The sequence below is a fragment of the Argiope bruennichi genome, chromosome 3 (genome assembly GCF_947563725.1).
Source record: "Argiope bruennichi chromosome 3, qqArgBrue1.1, whole genome shotgun sequence".
NCBI classification, from domain to species: Eukaryota; Metazoa; Arthropoda; class Arachnida; order Araneae; family Araneidae; genus Argiope; species Argiope bruennichi.
This window is the reverse complement of record NC_079153.1, coordinates 33,295,139-33,314,402: the sequence shown is the minus strand read 5'-3', so window position 1 is coordinate 33,314,402 and position 19,264 is coordinate 33,295,139. Positions and strand designations below refer to the sequence as shown.

The following is a 19,264-nucleotide window of genomic DNA, read 5'->3' as shown; positions in this document are numbered from 1 at the left end:
AGTATTCACAGAAACATAAGTACACTGGGTGCTCTGCCTCGTCTACATCAAGGCATTCTGATTAAATCTGCTTTATCAGACCGCCGCGATAGTAACTCTGGCAGGAACTGTGGTTGAATCCTAAGGTTCATCACCGGTCACGGTACAACCCTTCCAGTGGGAAGCAAGTTTAGTCATCGGTAAGAGATAACCCCTTCTTTTCTGTACCCACCAGGGTGGATAGAACAAACAAATATCATTGGTGGTTGTTCAACCTTTGGTACAAGCCTTCTTGGTACAACCATAGTACAATCCTTCAGGTCGGAAGCACATCCTGTCATAGATAGGAGATAGCAATCTTTAGCAATAGTAGTTCAACTTTTGGTACAACTCTTCTCGGTACAACCCTTCTCGTGGGAGGCAAGTCCCGTCATGGATAGGAGATAGCCAATTTCCACCATTTCTGTACCCACCAGGTTGGAGAAAACAAACCACCATCACTGGTGGTTGTCCAACTTTTGGTACAACCCTCCTCTATACAATCATGATACAACCCTTCTCGTGGGAAGCACATCCTGTCATAGATAAGAGATAGCAATCTTTAGAAATAGTAGTTCAACTTTTGGTACAACTCTTCTCGGTACAACCCTTCTCGTGGGAAGCAAATCCCGTCATGGATAGGAGATAACCAATTCCCACCATTTCTGTTCACACCAGGGTGGAGAAAACAAATCATCATCACTGGTGGTTAACCAACCTTTGGTACAACCTTCTCGATACAACCGTGGTACAATCATTTCCATGGGAAGCATGTCCCGTTTTATCGATTGAAGATAGACGACCCCCACAATTTCTGTACCCACCAGGTTGGTGAAAACAAACCACCATCACTGGTGGTTGTTCATCTTCTGATACAACCGTTATCGGTACAACAATGGTACAACTTTTCTTGTGGGAAGTATGCCCCATCATAGATAGGAGGTAGCCGACCTCCACCATTTCTGTATCCTCCAGAATGGCGAGAACCAATCACCATACCGGAAGCTTCTCATCCTCATTTTTGAGGTGCCTCTCCCTCCGCGGGAAAGACACAAAGACATAATACAAAATTTTTTTCGGAATTCCTTTGAAATCTGAAATGTGAAGAATTCGGCAAAATACCGTTTGATTTTTTTCTAAAGGTTGCAATAATTTCTCTTCGTATACGAGGTCGTAACAAATGGTGCATCTAAAATAGGAAACATATATTTTTCTTCTTTTTTTCAGGAAGCAACAAACCCGCTTTCTTTGACTGAATCTTCCAAAGAACAATTAACACCTTTTGTTACAAACATTTCCTTCTTATGAAACCGTAAGCCACCGCAGACAACTGAACTTTACACACGTTCGGTATCTACAAAAAACGAGTTTAAGCCTTCCCTTTCCTTCCTGGCTTCCACGTGAAAAAATGAAAGTTCTCGATATAAATATGAGAAACCCGTCATGGAGTTCATTTTCCGAGGGAAAACAAATGAGTGTGTTACAGTTGTAATAATAAAGAAAGAACGCGTGGCCTTATTTTGCCGAGAATCTATTGACGAAGTAACGTTTTTCTTGCTCACCACGCCTGTAAAGATAGACTATTGTGATAAATTCTAGGCGCATAAAATGGAAAAAGAAAAAGTTAACGCATTTGTATTGAGAGGGATTGTGCATTATTTAAATATATGTTTTCTGTTTTGCTTTAGTTGCTTCCCATCTTTTTCTGTTGATGAGGAAATAGGAAATGAACAAATTGCTAAACTGTACCTACTGTCTTAAATATGGGCTTGAAGGGTTGTGGTAAATCTACAATCCCAACCATTGTTAGGATTTTTTTTCTTAAAAGGGGGAAAACTGTTCTTCTGTTTTGTGTTTGGAATGTATAATTGAAAGAATTTGGTAGCTAAGAAAATACATTTTTACGATTGTATTTATTCTCAGTTTTACAAAAATATTTCTTGCCAAATTGCTTCTCATATTTTTTTACAGCAATCTGCTGTTGAATTCTTAAATTTTGATATATGAAGCATACAAAGAGAGAATATTGTAATTCGACCTCGAGCATTTTACTAATATACACGTTTTAACCCCCTTTCCCACCGATATAGTTCTGTATCTATACAGCTTTCTTCGTTTTGTAATTATCGTGTTAACTTATATTCGGACAGACGGACTTCTGAATAGATTTTATTCAAAATTTTACGGAAATCTGCACATTTGATTTTAAGACCGTATACCAAATTTCAATCATCTAGCTCAAAACGCTTTTATGTTATCTTTGTTTTTAGTTTAGTTCTAGTTATATTAACGTCCCATTTGAAGCAACACTAGGGCTATTTTGGGACTGACCTCGTAATTTTGAATCGAGGTCAGATGACGAGGACTATACCTGAGCTGGCACCCCCCTCTCCACACCACACCAGCTGAAGGACGTTTGGTCAGGACGGATTTAACGTGCAACAGACCCCTTACACGGCGGTTTTTCGGTGGAATCGGGCCACGAACCTGAAACCCTCCTGTTCCGAAGCCGAGACCTTACCACCAGGCCACCGCGGCCACCCGTTATCTTTGTCACAGACAGACAGAAAGACGTTTTCAAAAAAATGTGCGTTTTTCGAAATCTGGGAGGTCTAAAACGTGGAGATTCGTCAAAATCTCGAATTTGAAACTTTAGACGATTACTATACTTTCTCTACACTAAGCTTACAAGAAATTAAAAACATGAGTAATCGATAACTTTACTTTTAATTTAAGATAATTTAATTTTTTTAAATTTCAGCTATTTGATAAAAAAAATAGGGCGTAATCCTTATTTATTGATCGCAAATCTCTCGTTCATGTTCAGAAAAATAAAATAAATCCTGTTAATTTTTAAAAAATCTCATTACATTTTATTTCTTTCAGATCTTTTCCTAAGACTTTCTATTACACCATTTGGAATTATCGATTAGAGAGGCTTTTGATGAATCGATTTTGAAAACCGATAACTTTTGTAAAGATTACTGCGGCGTATTTTCAAATGTATAAGTCATCACCAACTTTCATACATATGCAATTTATCAAACACCTAAAAATTATATAAAACTAAGGCAATCTTTCAAAAAATATAACATTTCTTTTATTTATGATCGCAAAACAATAAATGTCTGGTAAGATTAAATAAATTTTGGCATCTTATCCTAAATATTGACTTTGAATCTCATTATATTTTATTTAAAAAAATTTCCTTCGAAGACATTTTTATACATTTTAGAAGACTGATGAGATGCGTTTTTAATTGTTCGATCTTAAAAGCGGATGACTTTATTTATGACTTCATCTGCCTATTTTTTAATAATAGTAATCACTAACTTTATTGTAAATAAAAATTTTTCAACACATATCAGTTATTTAAAAGTTTGACAATTTGTCAAGCATTTTACATTTTCTTGTTTCATGATCATAAAACGCCCGTAAATGCTTAGTAAGATTAAATAATTCCTCGCAACTTTCTAGAAATCCGTCTTCGAATTTCATTTAATTTTATTCCTTTTAAATCTCCTTCGAAGATTTTCTTTTATAAAGTTTAGAAGATCGAGATGCGTTTTTGATAGTTGTATATCAAAAGCCGATGACCTTATTAACTATTTCAATTGCTTGTTTTTTAACACATGAGTAATCACTAACTTTATTGTAAATAAAAATTTTTCAACACATATCAGTTATTTAAAAGTTTGACAATTTGTCAAGCATTTTACATTGTTTTGTTTTATGATCGTAACTCGCCCGTACTTGTTTAGGAAGATTAAATTATTCCTCCTAATTTTCTTGAAATCCGTCTTCGAATCTCATTAAATTTTATTCCTTTTATATCTCTTTAGAAGATTTTCTTTTATACCGTATATAAAGATCATTACATACTTGTCAAAAAAGAATAATGCAATTATTTCTGCCAAGATGGCATCGTAATGGATCGTCTAAACCACAGTTGGCCTTTATTTTACCTTCTTCAAGAACCTTTTGTCTTGAAAAGTTGTTCGGCCATGAACAGTGCGATTGAGCAATTGTGCCTTTCTGCACGTCTAAGTAATGATTGCTCAAACTAAAAAATTATTTTATTTAATTTCAGATCAACATGACAACTCAGGAAGTTACATTTAGTTGGATAAGGATTTTGCCATTTTAACTTAATCTGACTAGTTTAATGCGCCTGGAACATAATGTGACATTTAATTTAACACCTGAAAAATTTACTGCAGTGAGTTTTAAATTAATCAATCTGTTCAAATATTTCAGTCCTAACTTTAACATTAAATCTCTCGTGGAAGTGTTGCAGGAAGAACAAATATTTCAAAAATTAAATTACGTATATACTTTGAGACACGGATAGGGACACTTTTTCAGAATATGGGCTATTTCTAATTTTTTCAAGGTGTTGCAATCCACACAGTGGTGTATGTCTACAATATTTATTAGAACTTAATAATAAATACGGAATATGTACTTACTCTAGATAACTACATACATAATAATAATAGCATAAATATAATAATATCAAATGATGCATTTAATATCAGAAAATTCAAAATATATAAAAAACTAAATCATTTTCATCTAAATTTCGTTCTCGTAGTTATAGATAATAGAAGACTTCGACTACATACTGTCGGACAATATCTCGGTATATAATTAATTATTAGCTGCTAGTCTTGCGCTGGATTCTAAGTGGTCGTCTGTGAGACGGGAACGATATGCTGTCATTATTATATTCATCGTTGAAAATGCAGATTCACACAGGTAGGTAGAACCAAAGAACAATGTTAAATGATATGCAATTTTTTAAAAAATATTAGGATACGTCCATTAGATTCCAAAAGTTATTTTTTGGGTTCTGAACAACGTGCTTTTAAAATTATTATTTTGAGGGTGAAAAATTAAGATAGAGCGAATACAATGTTCCATAAGTATGTTTATTTTAGTAGGCTCATCTTAGGTTTTAGTAAAGGCGGTGACCACAAAATGTCTTAGTGGTCTCCGGGTCGATCGCGTTCGACTTAATGCCCACCCCTGCTCTAAGAGAAAAGTAGGCGTGAAATAAAGGTGTTTAAATCTGAAGGAAAAATCGGCAGTGAAACTTATTTCAAATACTACTAGCTGTCATTCAAAGAAAGCGGATCAAAGATTCAGAGAAAGCCCAAGTCATCCGCTTCTTCTGATAAATGACAGCCTTTATGAAAAAGTAAACCGATAATGTCAATAAGACCATCATCAGTCCATATACTATGCTTTCCTTAAGAAGCCTGACTCGCCATTAGGACATAGCCTCCGGAAGAGTGAGAACACACTTAAGTTTGGAAAGGGGGGAGGATAGCTTAATATCGTATTCAGCATCTGACTATGGTTCAAAGTTACAAAGTCTTTATCAATAAAGCTCTCGTATTGTTTCCAAAAAGGGATATTAAAATATAACTAAACTTAACTTATTCACATATTCATTATCCAGACAAAATCAAAAGGACATCAAGCATTTATTTAAAAAACTGGAAGGAGTTAAATTATATTAATGTCCACATGTTTTTTTTCATTTTTTCAACTTTATCTCAACCATCACAATTTTAATAGAATTAAGAATGGCCTTGTTACACTTAAATATCTTATTTAGTGCAACTTTTGGTGAATAAATTTTATCACAAAAGCAAATTCGTTAAGTGCAGCTTAAATAATTCTAAATTAACTTGTCTTCCATTACATAGATTGTGTGAATTACAATAAGTAGATGAACCATTTTGCTTGACTTGACGATTCTCCTTTTGTTGCGTTTGTCACCGTGAGCCACAAAATGAAATTTCAACAGGAAACATTTAGATTATTTCGACCGCAAAGTTAGATTCAGGATTAGATTATTTTTAGAAAAACATCGGTGTTGACTGTTTTTCCATCTTTTTAGAATATAAAATAACGGAATACATTCTGCATTTATGCTCATAGGTTCAGAAATTGTGCTTCGAGTATTTATTTCACTTGCCCTCTTTGTCCTTCACAGCTTTGTTTAGCACACTTTTTAAATTAAAAGATAACCATCTCCAGGCTTTGTCAGTGTCTTACTTTAAAGAACATTATCATGTTAAGACATTCTGGAGAAACTGGTTCATTTTCCAAGTGATGAATGTTCTCCAAATGATGTTCACAAGTGTTGAAGGTTATCTGTTTCAATCCCTTAACGTGTACTAAATCAAAGTGAAGAATTGTGTATGGATTAAAATCCTAAAAATGATACCATCAGTTAATGAATTATTAATGATATCAGCTAATTTTGATAGTGACGAAATGTAATAAAATACTTTAACAACTTTCTCAAATGATAGTTTTATGTATATCATACATAAAAAGTAAAATAAAAAAACAGCTAATGCATTTTATGTATATCATACATAAAAAGCATAATTACTATTTGTATTTGTAGCATGAATTGGGAAAATTAATTATTAAAGTTAAGTACTTTTCTTATTGAATTGTTGAAAAGTCTGTTAATTTTTGGGATAAATTGAAAAGAATTTCTTTTGTGCACATAGTAAAAGATATTCAATAATATATTCACCATTTTATTCGATACTAATTTACTATCTTTTCAGTAGATTTTAAATCCCAAATTTATAGAAACTTTGTAATCTGCTCAAGACTCTAAAGAAGTCAATTTTCCCCCCAATATTGAATTTTGAGTGGAAATGGTTTAAAGTTGTCCCCAATCTTTATAATATCTTGTCGCCACTTTATGTCTCCGCTCTTTATAATCCTTTGTCGAATCAAGACTTATAAAGGACGGGGATATTCCATTCAAGCTGTAGTAATTTCCGCTAGGTGATCGAAGGCATATGTGGTCTACAAAAGCTACTGGAAGAGAAAATCTTTAAGATCTACTAAATGAAAGACTACCTCTTTACAATGACCTTTCTGGTCACTAACTTGTTTCGAATCGTTCAGATAACTACCACATTAAATCGAATTAAACATTTGATTAGGCAGCATATTTGATTAGGCAGATTACACAACTCTCTTTCAAGCAACAAAGCTTAACTTTTTGGGAACAGATATTGACCATAGAGATAATTGATGACGTCTTACTTCATGACAATGCTTTATGCCCTTTATTACCCGTTTATTAAATGAATCGTCTATATGTGCCTGAGAAATAAATCACACATGAAAATAGTCTAATAAAAAATTTCTTTCTAATTTTGTGGGGGTACTTCAAACATCAAGGAAATTACCGAAGCCAAATATTCTTAAACGACAGGGATTCAATCCTTTAAGTTTCTTTGCTATTTTAGAAGTGATAATATATTCATTATTTATGATGTGCTTTAGTGATCTAGTCATCACATGCGGGTGTTCTATGTATCAGCATTGTCAACTTTAAATGTGAAATTCCCCGGTTTTCAATTTTCCAATCCATTGTTGCACTGTTCTTTTATTTGCAGGATTGTCCCTGCAAATATCACATATTTTTATTATTTTAAAAATATTTCCAACCTTTGCTATATTAAAAAAGCATTGAATGCTAAAAATGAATTTTTCTTTCCCCAAATGAATTTTTCTTTCCTTTTTCAAAACCTAATTAACCTAATGTTGATTGTGAAATCACACGTTAGCAAAAAGTACAATTTTTCGGAAAATTTTGTATATTGATAGCAGCAATTCCAGCGTCCATGCAGTAGTCAGCGCAATTTATCAGAAAATGAAGGAAATTTCCGCACAACTTTATTAAGCGGCGAATGCAGCTATAATTAACAGCTCCTTCCATTTAAATCTTGTATATTTTGCAATAGCTAAAAAAGTTGCATTTTTCACAAGCAGTACCTATCAATTCTAATTTTTTTTAAATACCTGGCATTAATATGAGACTGCATGCTTTTGTCGAGTGTGAAAAAAAAAGTTAGAAATATCCATTACTGGTATTGAAAATTTCAGTTTATTTATTTTTTTAAATTTTTTTTATGAAATTCTCAAAACCGAAATAGGTAGTGTTATCGTTAAATCACAATTTCTTAATTAATTGAGAACATTTGATATCTGTTTAAAAATAATTTCCCCAAAACATGGAAGCTTCAATTACTCGCATTTATAAAGGAATTCGAAAATATTTGTATTAAACCAATTTTGCAAGATTTTATAAAAAAAATTTGGCATACATAAACAGAATTTATAAAGCAAATTTATTAACGTTTTTAAGACGATTTAACCGGCGTCCTGGCATAGGGTTATCGCGTCTTCTTCGTTATCTGGGTGTGCCGGGTTCGAATCCCAGTTCGGGCATGGTTGTTCTTCTTCTGTACCCTATCTGTCAGGTGTGTGAATGTACCCCCTGTAAAAAGAAGTTGTGCAAACGAATATGACGCATTAAGTAGTTAAGTCGTACTCTCGGCCCTAGTTGGCGCTACTGAAAAAACAAGAGACGCTCACTCGGCTTGTAAAGTGCCATAAATCACAACACAACAAGACGATTTAAAATAAAATATTAATAAAACATTGTTTTGTTGATTTTTTAATAAGATATAATACAATTTTTTTACACATTTAGAAGAAAGGAATTAACAATTTCTTTCTCTCAATTTGGTGAAAAAATGAAGCTGTTAGATAACTAAGTGAAAAATTATTTTTCTTAATCTAAAAAAAAACTTACTCTTTGATAAAAAAAATTAATTTCTTTAATAAATTATACTTTTATATTGGTATTCGATAGCAATGCTTTAAAAAAACTATAGCTAATGTCTTTAGCTATTTATACTTCTTATTGATTAATAACTGGTTAGTTTTTCAATAGAAATGAATTCAAATTAAATATATAAAGATATTTCGGGAAACTTTTTCTGACAAGAGTTTCAGAAAAGAAATGAACTTCAGGAATTTTCTACTTAGAATTCTACTTCCTAAAACTACAAAAAAAAAAAAAAAAAAAAAAAAAACGTCGTGACTTTTTTAGAACATTTATTTAATCTTTTCCCATCAAGTAAGAGAAGAAGCGTTATTTTTTAATTAAGTTGTATATCTAATTAATCTTTTTTCAAAACTTTGTTCTTCTAAATAGTCATCAACTTACCCAAAACAGATTACGCATCGTTTATGTTTACACCAAACTGTTATCAATTTCCGACAATTTTGACACAATTAAGCATTTTCTTTTTGGCGTCGGAGAGCGGATCCTTTCTTTCATTGATTTAAAACTTTTTTTTCTCTGAGAAAATTCTAAAGAGAAAAAAAGAATTTCTTCTCAACAAAATCTTTTTTTACAAAGAACTGTCTTCCTCGTCTTCTTAAGTAATTTCTTTCGTTATCTTGTTAAGTAAAACGAAAAGCGGTTTTTAAACTTATTTAATTCGAACCTTGTGGTGCTAGGCTCTCATTGAACAAACTGTACACCGTTATTTTCCTGTTGTTCATTTAATTGATATTTAGAACTATTATTTTGAACTTAAGAAATATAAAATATTATTGAATTGAACGTCAATGTAAAATGTATGCCTTTACAATTCAATCATTATATTTTATGGTTTAAAATGCAACAATTATAAAATCAATCAAAACTCTTATTTTTTATTGATGTACAGAATTGTGTACTGTTTTCCGACATCCATTAAGTTCAATTTATTTATAAAATATTTCAAATTCCTCTTTGTTGATATTCAGGAAAAAAATATTTAGAAATTAAAGCTCAATAATATAGAAACAAAACAAATTTCGATTTTAATTTCATCCACAGGGCACTTTGTTTGCTTGTGAGGGCAAATGCCACCTCCTGGATGAAAAGTGGATTGTTCGCAAATCTAGAAACAAAGACGAAACCAAACAAATCTTTTTGAAATATTGCGTTTAAAACACTAAAAAAAAATCATAAAACGAATGCAATCAAGATAAATACTAAATCCGCGCACACTTATGTTGTATCTTATTTGTTATCTGTTGCGCAATTGCGCCGCCTGCCTACATCCCAAACGTCTTTTATAATAAAATATTGCGAAATCTCACAGCCGAATTTGGAGAAAAGGAAGTATACAAATGGTTTTTAGTATGACCTTTATTGTTCTTCAGAGATTCTGATTGTTCTTAATAAGAAAATGGTTGTTTCTCACATAATTGAAATAATGGCGTCTTTCGCGACACGGACGTTCGTTGCTTCTGATGATAAAGAATGCATTACATTTTAAATTTGCAGACTGATGTTGGATTTTGAGTGACCCACATTGGTGTTTCGTAGCTGTGTACTAATTACTTAAAGGAAAGGTGAGTAATATGTGTTTACAGAAAAGATTTTATGATTTGTAAATAATTTGTTGTTAAAATGCCTTTATAAACGAGCTACATATCAAAAGTTGCGTTCAACTATTACGTTTACGTTATAATTGAACGTTTATTATACTATTACGTTTATGTTATAATTGAACGTTTATTATACTATTACGTTTACTTTATAGTTACGTTTACGTTATAATTGAACGTTTATTATACTATTACGTTTATGTTATAATTGAACGTTTATTATACTATTACGTTTACTTTATAGTTACGTTTACGTTACTAAACGTTTAAGTTAACATCAACCAATTAACTTTTTTACTTTCTAGCGTAAGTAGTATAGTGAAAGTATAGAAATCGTCAAAAATTTGAACTCGAGATTTTAATGCATCTTCCCGTTTTACTCTCTGAGTTCAAGAAACAAATTTTTAGAAACTGCCTGTCTGACAAAGATAATTAAAAACGTTATGAACGCGAAGGTTGAAATTTGGTATTTTCACCCCATTTCCAGATTTCTGTCAAATTTTGATTAAATTCTGTTCAGGCAGTCCGGCTATTCGGATGTAAATGAACAGGATAATTGCAAAACGAAGAGAGCTAGATAGATAAGATTCGGTACACATATTTAAAATCTACAGTGTAGACAACAGTCAGATTTATATCCAAATCTAACTATGGGTTGACTGTCTGTCAGTCTGTACTTTCAGAAATAAGTAAGCACGATAATTCAAAAACGGAATGACTCAAATATATCAAATTTGGTACGGGATTTTGTGATTACAATTGCAGTTTTGTGTCAAATTTTTGCTTCAATCGGTTGAGAAAAACGTGTCTAAAATACAAATTCGAGTTTTGGACCTCATGCTAGGGATTAATCGCCAAATAACTCGCCAAGGATGATACGATAGATTGAGTAAAAATGCTAAATTGAAGCCAAAAGTTAATATTTCGTAACTATTGTACACCAAAACAGCGTTACAAGTTTATTAGAGAGTATGCGGGAAAGTTTTGGAGAAAACCATTCACACTAGTTTGTGGAGAGATTATTACAACTAAAACATCAATCTCTTGATTTTTTAGAAGAATCTCTAATGTTTATAATTTCCTGAAAACTTTTTTTTTTTTTAAAATTACGCCTATCAGTGAACACGATAACTCAAAAACGACACAATTTAGAAGAATGAAATTTAACATTCCATATATTTTTTGCACTGAAATTTTAGTTCTGGATTATTCTGAAAGCATCACGAGAGGAAATTTATGAGCGAAATAACAGACATTTATATTTATGCTTCGATAATTCTTTCTGCCTTTTTTTTAAAAAAACAAACAAACAATTTTCTATTTCATAATTCCTTAATTTTTATTTGAAGTTTGGATTTTATCCACAATATCCACAAATTCCGAGGAGATTATATTGTCACGTAGGTACTCTAGTGGGGAACTCAATGAAACATACAAGAAGTAGAGCTAAACCAATTTATTAACTCAACTCAGAACACAGTGACTGACATATCTGCTTTTATATTAGCAGGGAAAGTTCCAGAATACTTTTCTGAAGACAGTAAGAAAAGTCCAGAACATTTTTCTGGCAAACTAAAGAAAGGTCCAGAATCTTCTGGAACATGAAATAAAGGAAAACTTAAAATCAATTAATTAAATATTTACACAGACTGTGAATCGCATTGTCTCTAGCGGGATTAGAACTTACGATTTCTTGATTAAGAGACTAGTGTTAAATCCATTCGGCCATGGAGAGTCGACTGCCTCTTCCTGAATTGAAATGTGAAGACAAACGTCTCTTAAGATTTTTTTTGTATTGGATTTAAAAGCAACATGAACTACGTAACTATGGATACTTCATTCCAAACGAAGAGATCGCCTTCCCGCTGGCATGGTGCTGAACTTTGGAGAGGGGGTGCCAGCTCAGATGTCGTCCTTGTTATCTGATCGCGATTCAAAATGACGAGGTCCATTACAAAATAGTCCTAATGTTTGTTTAAAAAAGGGACTTTAATATAACTAAACTAAACTAAAACCAAACGAAAAGATTAATTTTGCGTTCCCTAATTCTCACTTTTAGAATAAAATCATTTTTTTTCTTAATTCCATATTATCGGAAAGACAGAGTTAAAATCGCAGTAGAACTGTGCAATATTTTTTCATATATACCAAATATAGCAAGCATTAATATCATGTACTCGTATCAAGCACGTACCTCGTACCTCGTATCAAGCACTTGAAATTATTTAACGCTTCATTTTTAAATTATTTAACATGCAATACGAAACAGACAGGAAAAAAATCACTTGAGAAAAAAAATTTTTTTGAAGAAATATTTTATGATGGATGACTTAAAATAAGTTTTAAATTGCAGATCACTTAATTAAAATAACTCCAGCAGCTAGAAATATTCTATATTAACGTATTTTTGTTTATCTAAATATCCGCAGAAACAAACAGTAAACATCGAAATTGATTCCGTTCTATATTCGGCACAGTAAATATGACGCATCATTTAACTGCTGAACCATCGAACCATGTCCAGTTTATTAAAATGGTATCTACGCATTGATTATTTTGTAATATTATATCTTGTAGTTTTATATAAACACAATCATTAAATACTTTTTTTACACTTTTCAAGCATAAAATTATAGTGGAAAAAGTCGTTTTATAATGATTCCGATATAACGATTTTAATGTTAACGAATTGTTGTTAAATCTTAACATAAACAATGAGATGCAATTTTGCATGAAGAGTGTTGCTTATAGCTCTTCAAAATGGACGAAAAAATAATAAAATTAATAAATAATAAGAATATAAAAAACAGAGCATTAAGAAATGCATTTAAATAAGTGCAGAACATTAACGAAACGAAACATTAGTAAAAAGAATTGAAATAATATAGAAATTAGTAATAAAAATATATTCAATTTAAAGAAAGATTAATTGGATTGCTTCATGGTCAACTATTCCGCTGACCTGCATTTTAATAGCTGAAAACAATTAAGAACTAACTCCGTATCATTGATTTCCAATTTGTGAAAACAGTTTACAATGTGACATGCAAAATTGGACAACTGCCTTCCATTAAATACTAGACTATTTTATCAGTACTTTTTTTATTAAGTCTTTTTCTGCTCTGGCTGTTTGTATCATACCAATTTTAAAATTAATTTTGAATTAATTTCTCAATGACCTGAAGACTTGAAACTTTAAACATAGTTCAGAACTGGCTGGCAATACAACATAACTCGCTTTTTTATCTCTATGTTTGATACAAATTTTGCAATGGATTAAAGACTTTAATTACCGACAAATGGTTCCATGTCAATACGTGAGCTTTTTTATATAATAGGGAAGTTAGTTTAAAGTCGATTGCAATTTCACGCACACAAAAGTAAAAAGCAGAAAATAATAATTTAAATGAAAAAGTACTATTTTATTAATTAAGTTTTAAAATTCGTAATCACAAATTTTTTTCGGGACATTTTATATGGGATTAGGAATTTGTATGGGAGTTAAATTTATATGGAGCTAGGTGAAATGATTTTATACTTTTTAGTCCCTTTTATAAATGTGGTTTGTTAAAAAATTATTTAAATAATTTTACTACAATAATTTTGTTCGAATATAGCTTTAGAATTTTCCTACAATGCGTACACATTGATAACTCAAAATAGTATTTTGGAATTTATTTCAATTCCTCAATAATGCCAGTATATCTAAATATGGTTTTAATATGTTTTATAGTATGATAATAATATGTTACAAACGTTTAATAAAACTTCATCCACGATTTCAGTATTTAAATTTACGATTATTTACAATTTTATTAAAATTTCGATTGAAGTACATCGTATCAAAAATAGGCGACAAAAGTACGTTCTGTGGGATTTTAAACTGTGTTCTTGTATTTTAAATCTATCTAAAATAATATTTGTCTCCTATATTTACTTTTGTCTATAAATATGAGATTGAATCTTGATAAACACAATTTTTTTCTCAGTAATTTGACTGATATTAGAATACATGATAGTGGGTTAACGAATGTTCAGATAAATTGAAGTTCACTCCAAAAAAAGATATTTATTGCATAAAATTTACAAAAATTCTGAAGAACATTATACTACGTATAGTAAATATTATAAAATATTATTGAAAATCTGCCAATTTTTTTTCTCAAGTAACGGCAAGATCATTGACATTCACATATAATGACTCGTTTTTCCTTAGATCATATTACCTGTTTAGTCCGGAGGTTAATGACTTTAAATTCAAGTACTCCTTGACACATTCCTTAATCAGCAAAATTCAAAATGCATCAATCTCCCTATTAGAAATGCTGGAATTTACGAGGAATAGGATTGGTTCAATGAATGTCGGATTCCCGTGGTTTTGCTATGTATAAATAGTGATAGTCGGAATAGCGTTCGGTCCCGATTTGAAGATGAAACTGAGTGAAATAAGCCTGTTTGAATTCTACAAATATTGATAATCTAGTTTCGAAAATATTCAGAAGCGAACATAATCGATACGAGCATTTATCGATATAAACTGATCTTCATTGATTCAAAAGAAATAATTTTCATGTACAATTCATAAATAGGATTCATAATTTTGCTTAATTACGTATATTCATCATTTTGTTCGCAGTTATTATGTAGGAAATTTTTCCTTTTGAAAAGTTTGAACATACATTACGAAAAAGATTTTCTCTGATAAGCGAAAAAAGGGCTACGGTGGCCTGGTGGTAAGGTCTCGGCTCGAGAGCCGTAGGGTTTCAGGTTCGAGACCCGATTCCACCGAAGAATCGTCGTGTAAGGGAGTCTGTTGCACGTTAAATCCGTCAGGCCCAAACGTCCTCCCGCTGGTGTGGTGTGGAGAGGAGGTTGCCAGCTCAAGTGACGTCAGAATTACGAGATCTGTCCCAAAATAGCCCTAGTGTTGCTTTACAACGGGACTTTAATATAACTAAACTAAATTAAACCGATAAGAGAAAAAAATCAAAACGTAATGTAGGTCTTTCTTTTTTTTTTCCAAAAATTTTCGCCTCATATGAATTAGTCATATTTTATTATATTAGTCATCATTATCGAATTAGTCATATTTTATTTATTTATCATATTTTATTAGTCATATACGCATTAGTCTTTCAGATTTATTTACTTTATTAATATAATGATTTTGCCTATTTGAACGAAATTTTAATTACAGTCAAATAACTAAATTTTTGATATTTCGTTATCTAAATATGTATTTGTCCCTCAATTTTATTTTTGAAACACTTTCGAACATTCGAATATTCATTTGTCGTTTTGAAATACTAAACATTTCTTGTAAATCAAATATGTTGAAACCGATTAGAAAATATCAAGCAATCGTTACTTCGACCTACTTATTTTAAAATTAAGAGACATCTTAAAATATTTCCCTTAACTGATTTAAATATTAAATTTCATAAATTTGAAAAATACTCATATAAAAATAAAAAGCGAGTCAAAGTTAATAATTAAATTAATTTATTGTAATTATTTGCTGATCTGATTTCAAAAAATAAATTTTAACTTCAGCAATATTTAATTAATTATTATCTTTAATTTACAAAATAAAAGAAAAAAAAAGATTCACCAATCACCATAAACCAAAAATTAATAATTAGAATATTTTTTAAATTTTAAATAACGTTACTAAATGAATCGTGCAGAAACAATTTAGAGAGGCAAATGCGTATTAAAATAACTGCTTAATATGAACTGTGTGTTTCAAAACATTAGAAAGTTTTTCCTTCACCTGTTCAATTTAAAAAATATATAATTATCATTATCAATAATGAATAATTATTTTCGAGAAATAAGCATAGCAATCTCGGAGAATAAGGACATTCATTGAAAGAAGAATTCATGAAATGATCCACAGAAGTGTACCACAAACTAGTAAACAGAGATAGTTGTAGAAAAAAATGCAAATGAAGAGATATGAAACCACGTGCGGGTAACATAAACCTACTGATAAAAAGAAGCGTGTTGGAGTGAAATTGAGGAAGAAATTTAGCAAATGGGATCTAGAATGTAGACTAGCTAAGAAGACTATTAAATTTGCATGGAAAAAAGAATGCGGGTCTTCTCTAAGTGGTGTGCTTTTTAAATGGCATGACACATGTAGACTATTACATTTTTTTTTTCATAATAGTGAATTGAAAAATTAGATCAAACTTGCACTGACAAAAACAGTTAACCGAGGAATGGAATTCAAGCTAAAATTTCGGGCAGTGATTCCTTTTTATCTTTAGTCGTATGATTATTACGTACGCTTATGTTCCAAGATGGTATTTCACATTTCTTTGTGTAAGTCTGACTCTCCGATCCACCACGAAGGCACACGGATTTAAACCATAAAATTGAATGATCGGACCACCGCAACAGCAACACTGGCGGGAACTGTGGTTGAGTCCTAAGGACCATCGCCGGTCACGGCACATCCCTCCCCGAAGGAAATAGTCCAGTCATCGATGGGAGGAACCAGATCTCCCACCTATTAGTGTACCCTCTAGGGTGACGAGAAGCATCTCATCCTCATTTCGAGGTGCCCCCATCCCGGGGGTTACTTCTTTGTGTAAATCGTAGAACTTCACTTTTATTTTTCAAATTCATATCCATAATATTTCGTATCGTTTCCATTTCTTACAATCAAGATTGGAATATCAAATAAATTTGGATATAATTAAATAATGAAATTATTACTTATATTACTTCCAAGAAAATATTTATCTAAAATTTCTTGAAGACTTTTTTTCCTTTCTAAAATCTGAATACAGAATTAAGTAAATGCTGTATTGTGGAGTCAAGTTTCTCTTACAGGAATAAAGAACAAAATTTAAAATATTGTTGCTACATCATTCGTTTGATTGATTAGACTGGTGTTCTGTTTAGGAACTATACAAATTCTATTTTCAGAAATGGATAACATAATTTTGAATTTTTATCTGATAAGATTTGAACTGGCCTTTTTCTGTATAAATTTTTGCGTATTACTGGTGTAAGGAATTTTATATTATGGTTTGTTTGAATATATTACATATTATATTAGATATCATTTTTATATCTAATATAATATGTATTAGATATAAATTTTATTTCTCACTTGCTTCAAATTTACGTTACTCAGAGAATTTTCTGGAAAATGTTTGCAAAAATTGTGCCAGTTTACTTCCCCTTAAACTTGTAGCCGTAAAGTCAGGATTATAGAGCATGTTAAATGTTTTCTTAATAAATTTATTTTAAGGCATGTTATATATTTGAAATATATGCGGGCGGATAACACAAATACAAAACGAGAATTCTATAAATATGTAGTGTTGTTTGTCAACGGATTCTAAAACTCTCCGTGCATTTTTCGCTTCCGTTAGGATAGGTTCAATTTTACAAATTAGGGGTGAGAGGAAAGATGAAAGGAGGAGATGTTTACATTTAACATTAAAGTAAATCCGGAAATGAACACATTCTTCTGCTTCTCACCCCTTACTGACATAGAATCGTCGAAAAGTGGTCGTTTCAGGATACTGAAACGATCAGTATTTTATATGTTTTAATTTTAAGAACAATTTATTCCTTTAGATACTAAGAAAATAAAGGCAAAAATAGACTTAAATCCTGATCGAGTCAAAAATTTATGACCCATGTTTACAGAATGCCTCGATTAACGATAATTTATTAAGAGATAAATCTATCTATCTAAAAAATTTGAATATCAAAATATTAATAATTCAGGCAATTTAAATAAAAGAAACTAGATTTTATACTGTTGAAAAATGAGAACACATACAAAGAACTGTATGCAGGAAACAGCAAAATTCTGAAAGAACGCTAAAAGAAGCGCTTTTAAAAATTAGATGATTAGCAATTTATATCGAAAAACAGTTATTGATTTCTTTTATTAATATGGAGGAAAGTATCTATTGGCAATTTAAATTTCTGGTTCAGTTTATCTTCTCATTTTAATTAAAAATGTTTCAGACGATAATTTTTTTTATTTGTTGTAATATTTAACGCAAAAGTAGTATTTACGTTAAGAATATTTAACATTTTTATCCATTTTATATTTATTAACATTTTTTTTTTATCCAGAGCATAATAAATGCTGATAGGAAAATATATCCTGTAAATTTCTTTATATGAAATAGTACTGCAAACTAATTTATTCTTAATTTACAGCATTATACAGTAAATGAAGAAAGAGTTCTAATATTTAGTAATATAAATCTGAAATGTCACCTCATTTTCCATATTTTGAACTATACTATTTTTGCGCCCACTCAGATTTTATATGTATAGTCGTTAACAACAACAAAAAATGGAACACTTCTGTAACTTTTTTATTTATAATGGCATTTTCAGAAATTTGATGCCAATGGAAATTATTCGAGAGGAGAAATTTATTTGCATAGACAAACTGATAAAACAAACTGTGCTAGTAGTTAATTAACTACTACTTCGAAATTTTTTCCATTATGGCTATCATTTTTTTTTCACTGAATCGATTTGTCTTCATAAAATTAGCCTCTCAATAAAAGTTTATGGAATTATGATAATAATTTTGAGTTATAAGATTTTGAAAAATGACATTTTCAATGTTAAATGAGTCTTATGAACTTTCGATAATATCTCGGAAACTATTAAATATTTCACAATTTTGTTCACTTATTTAAGGAAAATTATCATATTTCATAAAAGTATTAAATAAATGAAAAAAATGACGCAAATTTGATTTTTTTAATGAATTTTTAAATGTGAATGGGGGAAAAAGTGAATTATAACATTAAAGATTTTGCTTGGAAGCAAAGCTGTTGTGCTAAAAAGCCTGAATTCCAAAAATTGCACGAGTACCTCAAACAGTTTGGAATTATTCACAATAATTATAAAAATTCCTATTGTCGATTTGCAAAGCTCGCTTTTTAAGGGGTCGTATATTAAATTTATTCGTATTTATTGG

At 30.8% G+C, this 19,264-nt stretch overlaps 1 protein-coding gene across 2 annotated transcripts in view; it reads left to right on the top strand.

The window, feature by feature from the left end:
- The window catches only part of LOC129963471 (homeobox protein 10-like), a 334,134-nt gene that overhangs the window by 29,019 nt on the left and 285,851 nt on the right, over positions 1–19,264 (top strand). The window contains exon 1 of one of the 2 annotated variants that reach the window (XM_056077876.1): positions 10,130–10,257. The exons of the other annotated variant lie outside the window; for it this stretch is intronic. The gene's annotated coding sequence lies outside the window, so the exon portion shown is untranslated. Of the gene's footprint in view, positions 1–10,129; positions 10,258–19,264 lie in introns of those variants that run through there. 2 annotated transcript variants of the gene reach the window in all.